The 7,204-nt window shown below is 44.2% G+C and overlaps 1 pseudogene; it reads left to right on the forward strand.

Annotated features, from left to right (window-relative positions):
- The first annotated feature begins 4,547 nt into the window (after positions 1-4,547).
- Positions 4,548-5,595, forward strand: LOC137765407 (protein CDV3 homolog pseudogene; annotated as a pseudogene).
- Positions 5,596-7,204: the final 1,609 nt, after the last annotated feature.

Genomic DNA, 7,204 nt, shown 5'->3' on the forward strand with positions numbered 1-7,204 from the left:
TTAGGGTATTTATTAAACCTATCCCAATCTCTAGATACCACTTAGCAAGTAAAGGAATATTAATTGGGATCCAGCCATTGAGAATAGTTTACACACTAGGATAACATAAGGAACACACTTATAATAAGGAAGTGACATTAGGATTCTCTTTTTAACCTGTTCCTTAAAACACTAGTGCTTAGGAAATCTAATGGAGGTAGAAGCAGTCAAGGGTAGCTTAGGGTTAGCATTAGGGTTAGGGTACGTCTTAGGGTACGGGTTTGGGTATGGCGTAGGTTTTGTCTTAGGGTTAGGATTAGGGTTAGTTTTAGGGTTAGGGCTCGGTTTAGGGTACGGGTTAGGAGTAGGCTACGTGTTAGGCTTAGGGTAGTGGATAGGGTTAGGGTACACTTTAAGGTTAGGTTATTTATTAAACCTATGCCACTGTCTAGATACCACTTAGCACATAAAGGAATATTATTTTGGGTCCAGCCATGGAGAAGAGTTTAGACACTAGGATAAGATAATGTACACACCCGTAATAAAGAAATCACATTGGGATTCTCTTTTTAATCTGTTCCTTAAAACACTAGTGTTTAGGAAATCTATTGGAAGCAGAAGCAGTCAAGGATAGCTTAGGGTTAGGGTTAGGGTTAGTGTTAGGGTATGGCTTAGGGTACGGGTTCGGGCACGGGTTAGAATACGGCATAGGGTATGGTTTAGGGTTAGGGCTAGGGTTAGTTTTAGGTTTAGGGCTTGGTTTAGAGTACGGGTTAGGATTGGGGTATGTGTTAGGGTTAAGGTAGGGGATAGGATTAGGGTACACGTTAGGGTTAGGGTATTTATTAAACCTGTCCCACACTGTAGATATCACTTAGCACGTAAAGGAATATTATTTGGTGTCCAGCCATGGAGAAGAGTTTAGACACTAGGATAAGATAAGGAACACACCCAATATAAGGAAATCACATTACGATTATCTTTTTAACGTGTTCCTTAAAACAATAGTGCTTACGAAATCTTTTTGAAGAATAATCAGTCCAGGGTAGCTTCGGGTTACAGTTAGGGTTAGGGTTAGTGTTAGGGTACGGCTTAGGGTACGGATTCGGGTACGGGTTCGGGTATGGGTTAGGGTTATGTTTAGTTTTAGGGTTAGGGCTCGGTTTAGGGTACAGGTTAGGATTAGTGTAGGTGTTAGGGTTAAGGTAGGGGTTAGGATTTGGGTACGCGTTAGGGTTAGGGTATTTATTAAACCTATCCCACACTCTAGATAACACTTAGCACGTAAAGGAATATTATTTGGGTTCCAGCCATGGAGAAGTGTTTAGACAGTAGCAAAAGATAAGGAACAAACCCATTATAAAGAAATCACATTAGGATTCTCTTTTTTACCTGTTCCTTAAAACACTAGGGCTTAGGAAATCTATTTGAGGCATAAGCAGTCAAGGGTAGCTTCGGATTAGTGTTAGGGATAGGGTTAGTGTTAGGGTACGGCTTAGGGTACGGATTCGGGAACGGGTTCGAGTATGGGTTAGCATTAGGGTTAGGGTTAGGGTTAGTTTTAGGGTTAGGGCTCGGTTTAGGGTACGAATTAGGATTAGTGTAGGTGTTAGGGTTAGGGTAGGGGTTAGGGTTAGTGTACGCATTAGGTTTAGGGTATTTATTTAACCTATCCCACTCTCTAGATACCACTTAGCACATAAAGAATATTATTTGGGGTCTAGCCATGTAGAAGAGTTTAGACATTAGGATAAGATAAGGAACACACCCATTACAAAGAAATCACATTAGGATTCTCTTTTTAACCTGTTCCTTAAAACACTAGTGCTTAGGAAATCTATTGGAGGCAGAAGCAATCAAGGGTAGCTTAGGTTTAGGGTTAGGGATAGTGTACGGCTTAGGGTATGGGTTCTGGTACGGTGCAGAGTATGGGTTAGGGTTAGGGTTAGGGTTAGTTTTACAGTTAGGGCTCGGTTTTGGGTACGGGTTAGGATTAGGTTACGTGTTAGGATTAGGGTAGGGGTTAGGGTTAAGGTACGCGTTAGGGTTAGGGTATTTATTAAACCTATCCCACTCTCTAGATACCACTTAGCACGTAAAGGAATATTATTTGGGGTCCAGCCATGGAGAAGAGTTTAGACTCTAGGTTAAGATAAGGAACACACCCGTTATAAAGAAATCACATTACGATTAACTTTTTAACCTGTTCCTTACAACACTAGTGCTTAGGAAATGTATTGGAGGCAGAAGCAGTCAAGGGTACCTTAGGGTTAGGGTTAGGTATAGGGTACGGCTCATGGTACGGGTTCGGGTCGGGTGTGGGTATGTCGTAGGTTATGGTTTAGGGTTAGGTTTAGGGTTAGTTTTACCGTTAGGGCTCGGTTTTAGGGTACAGGTTAGGATTAGGCTACGTGTTAGGGTAACGGTAGGAGATAGGGTTAGGGTACGCGTTAGGGTTAGGCTATTTATTAAACCTATCCCACTCTCTAGATACCACTTAGCACGTAAAGGAATATTATTTGGGGTCCAGCCATGTATAAGACTTTAGACATTAGGATAACAGAAGGAACACACCCATTATAAAGAAATCACATTAGGATTCTCTTTTTAACCTGTTCCTTAAAACACTAGTGCTTAGGAAATCTATTGGAGTCAGAAGCAGTCAAGGGTAGCTTAGGGTTAGGGTTAGGGCTAGGGTACTATTTAGGGTACGGGTTTGGGTACGTCGTGCCGTATGGGTTAGTGTTAGGTTTAGGGTTAGTTTTAGAGTTAGAGCTCGGTTTTTTGGTACGGGTTAGGATTAGGTTACGTGTTAGGGTTAGGGTAGGGGTTAGGGTTAAGGTACGCGTTAGGGTTAGGGTATTTATTAAACCTATCCCACTCTCTAGATACCACTTAGCACGTAAAGGAATATTATTTCGGGTCCAGCCATGGAGAGGAGTTTAGACACTAGTATAAGATAAGGAACACACCCGTTATAAAGGAATCACATTACGATTATCTTTTTAACCTGTTCCATAAAACACTAGTGCTTAGGAAACCTATTGGAGGCAGAAGGAGTCACGGGTAGCTTAGGGTTAGGGTTAGTGTTAGGGTTAGTGTTAGGTTACGGCTTAGGGTACGGATTCGGGTACTGGTTCGGGTACGGCGTAGGGTATGGGTTAGTGTTAGGGTTAGTTTTAGGGTTAGGGCTCAGTTTCGGATACGGTTTAAGATTAGTGTACTTGTTAGGGTTAGGGTACGGTTTAGGGTTAGGGTACACTTTAGGATTAGGGTATTTATTAAACGTATCCCACTCTCTCGATACCACTTAGCATGTAAAGGAATATTATTTGTGGTTCCCCCATGGAGAAGAGTTTAGACACTAGGATAAGATAAGGAACACACCCATTATAAAGAAATCACATTAGGATTCTCTTTTTAACCTGTTTCTTAAAACACTAGGGCTTAGGAAATCTATTGGAGGCAGCAGCAGTCAAGGCTAGCTTACGGTTAGGGTTAGGCATATGGTTAGGGTACGGCTTAGGGTACGGATTCGGGTACGGCATAGGGTATTGGTTAGAGTTAGGGTTAGCGTTAGTTTTAGGGTTAGGGCTCAGTTTAGGGTACGGCTTAGTATTAGGGTACGTGTTAGGGTTAGGGTAGGGGTTATGGTTAGGGTACGCATTAGGTTTAGTGTATTTATTAAACCTATCCCACACTCTAGATAACACTTAGCACGTAAAGGAATATTATTTGGGTTCCAGCCATGGAGAAGTGTTTAGACAGTAGCAAAAGATAAGGAACAAACCCATTATAAAGAAATCACATTAGGATTCTCTTTTTTACCTGTTCCCTAAAACACTAGGGCTTAGGAAATCTATTTGAGGCATAAGCAGTCAAGGGTAGCTTTGGGTTAGTGTTAGGGATAGGGTTAGTGTTAGGGTACGGCTTAGGGTACGGATTCGGGAACGGGTTCGAGTATGGGTTAGGGTTAGGGTTAGGGTTAGGGTTAGTTTTAGGGTTAGGGCTCGGTTTAGGGTACGAATTAGGATTAGTGTAGGTGTTAGGGTTAGGGTAGGGGTTAGGGTTAGTGTACGCTTTAGGTTTAGGGTATTTATTAAACCTATCCCACTCTCTAGATACCACTTAGCACATAAAGAATATTATTTGGGGTCTAGCCATGTAGAAGAGTTTAGACATTAGGATAAGACAAGGAACACACCCATTACAAAGAAATCACATTAGGATTCTCTTTTTAACCTGTTCCTTAAAACACGAGTGCTGACTGGAACCTCTGGCCCGCACGTTCCCTTTGCCCTCCGGCTGCGGAGCGGGCGGGATCCTGCACCGCTGTCGCTGCAGCCCGTGCGGGCGGGGCGGCGGCAGCGGCACGCGAGCCCCAAGGAGGGCCGTACCACCGTTCGCCAGCACGCGGGGGGAGCCGCTCGCCCCAACGCAAACGCCTCGGCGACCCCGCGGGGCTGAGGCGTCACCGCGCCCGGGAGCTTGAGCGCCGAGCCGGCCTCGACCCCGAGCTCGGAGCCCCGCGGGCAGCGCCCGCCGCCGGCCCCACCCATCCCGGCCGAGGAGGCCGCGACCATGGCTGAGATGGAGGAGCGGAGCCTGGACAACTTCTTCGCCAAGAGAGACAAGAAGAAGAAGAAGGAGCGGAGCAACCGGGCGGCGAGCGCCACGGGCTCGGCGGGCGGCGCCGGCGGGAGCAGCGGAGCCGCGGGCGCGGCGGGCGGTGGGGCGGGCGCGGGGACCCGGCCGGGCGACAGCGGGACCGCGGGCGCGGGGGCCACGGGCCCTGGGGCCGCCACCAAGGTTGTGACAAAGGATGAAGATGAGTGGAAAGAATTTGAGCAAAAAGAGGTTGATTACAGCGGCCTAAGAGTTCAAGCAATGCAAATAAGTGAAAAGGAAGAAGATGAAAATGAAAAAAGAGAAGATCCAGGTGATAACTGGGAAGAAGGCGGAGGAGGTGGTGGTGGTGTAGAAAAATCTTCAGGTCCCTGGAATAAAACAGCTTCGGTACAAGCACCTCCTGCTCCAGTAGTTGTTACAGAAACCCCAGAACCGACAATGACTAGTGGCGTGTATAGGCCTCCTGGGGCCAGGTTGACCACAACAAGGAAAGCCCCCCAAGGACCACCAGAAATCTACAGTGATACACAGTTCCCATCCCTGCAGTCCACTGCCAAGCATGTAGAAAGCCGGAAATACTGAGCCTTCGTAAGGGTTGACTACCTCAGATTTGCTGCATTCATTGTGGACTTCATGTGGATCACAACTTCTGGATAAGAAGGTTACAGCTTTTAAGTGTCGATGTGAAACTTGAAACCAGCTCTACTGGATTCCTATCAGAAATTCTGCAGAAAGTCAGCCATCTGGGTTCTGATCTGCTGTAAAAGATGAAGATTTAAGTGACCTTAATTAACCTGTCCTGTGCCCCATTCATAAGGAACACTCTGTAGTGGGTATTAGACTTCCCGGAACATGCCGCTCTCAAAAGAACTGATGTGTTCAGATAATCTGTGTAGGGCTGTGATTTATAATTTAAACTTTGAGTTGTATTCTGAGGTAACCACAAATTAAATTCAACCAAACTCGGGTCACCAAGTGGGAAAAGGGGTGGGGAGGGAATAATCTTATTTTTTTTAGTAATTTTTTATTTGGGTAGTGCTTTTTCTGTGTTCCATATTAAGGCTTTTTTTTTTCTTTCTTTTTTTTCTTTCTTTTTTTTGCTTTGACTTGGAATAGTTCTTTGACAGAGCATATTGCTTGGCTAAGTAACCTGAAATATGCATTGGAATTGTGAAACGTCTCGTGAATTTGCCAATCCCTAGAGCAGAACCAGATGGCCTTTGATGTAAAGGGCAGTAGATGCAGGGGGCTCTACTTCAGGTGCTGCTAAAGCTTCCTCTAATCAGGTCTAAGTTGTATAGTAAACTGGTGGAAAGAGTATATTTTCTGCTCAGGCCAAGGGAGTCACAGATGTGTCCTTATAAATTCAAAGCAGTGAGAGCAGAACCTCAACCTAAAACCCACTGAAGTTTCATGGATCTTGCATGATCTCTGACAAGAATTCCAGATGCACTTGTGCCCAAACGTTTAAGGTATTAGACGCAGTGATTGTCCCAGCCTAGCTCTGTCATCAACCTCCTGGTGTGTCTTTTTATGGTGTTCATTTGGAGAGTCGGGGGCGAAAGACAGGTGATGTAGCACTTCTGTTTTTAATGATTACAGCTTAAACTATCCAGTAATTTTTAGTCCTGGAAAAGGACATCAGGACGCTACCCAGGATTACTGAAAAGTCTTTCCATCTAATGAGATAGTCTGGTAATTTCCTAGTTTTGTATCTTCGGTTCAATAGAAATATTTCAAAGTGGCTTGTGACCACTTGATGCAGAGTCTGGGTTTCTCTATAATAAAATCCCTTTGCCAAATGTAGGAGTTGCAGACTTGCTACTGGCAAGAGTGAAGCAAATGGGTGAGTAAAACTCCTGATGTGGGAGCATTTTCCTCTAGGAGTTCAGTCTTGATAAGTGTCAGTGCAGGAATCGCACTCCTAGGAGTGTTACAGAGTCATCTGCTGTCAGATGCAAACCATATCTGGGCAATAATGTTGGCATTATTTGAAGTGGCAGGCAGGATGCCTACGTTCTGGTGTACTTGGGTGAGTAGCTGAGCCAGCCAAGGAGAGGTTGGATGAGTGAGAAAGGATTCTTGGTTAATCTGAAGACTTCATTTGAGAACCAGAAATCTTTTAACAAGTAACCTCTTGGACCTTGAGCCACATATTTCCCCTAAAAAGTATGCATTTTTTTCCAGCAAAACTTTGTTGGGGGTTATGTTATTGAGGAATGAGATGAATATGTGGAAATGTTACTTAATGGCATAGAAATCTGAAGACCTGCAGGAGATTTAAAAATTCCAACCCTTGTTATAACTTTTTAAAAGATTGTGAAATTATCAAAATGCACATGAATCAAGTTTTAATATGCTGTATGATGGGTGGATGAGGCTGTCCATTGTACCATTTCTTTCTTTGAATTCTCAGGCATGGTTTGGCAGTGCAAAAACTCTGTAACATTAACAAATTCAATAAAAAGTAAATATGTAAAAAAAAAAAAACAAAAAAAAAAACACTAGTGCTTAGGAAATCTATTGGAGGCAGAAGCAATCAAGGGTAGCTTAGGTTTAGGGTTAGGGATAGTGTACGGCTTAGGGTATGGGTTCT

Source organism: Eschrichtius robustus, chromosome 5 (assembly GCF_028021215.1).
Source record: "Eschrichtius robustus isolate mEscRob2 chromosome 5, mEscRob2.pri, whole genome shotgun sequence".
Classification (NCBI taxonomy): Eukaryota; Metazoa; Chordata; class Mammalia; order Artiodactyla; family Eschrichtiidae; genus Eschrichtius; species Eschrichtius robustus.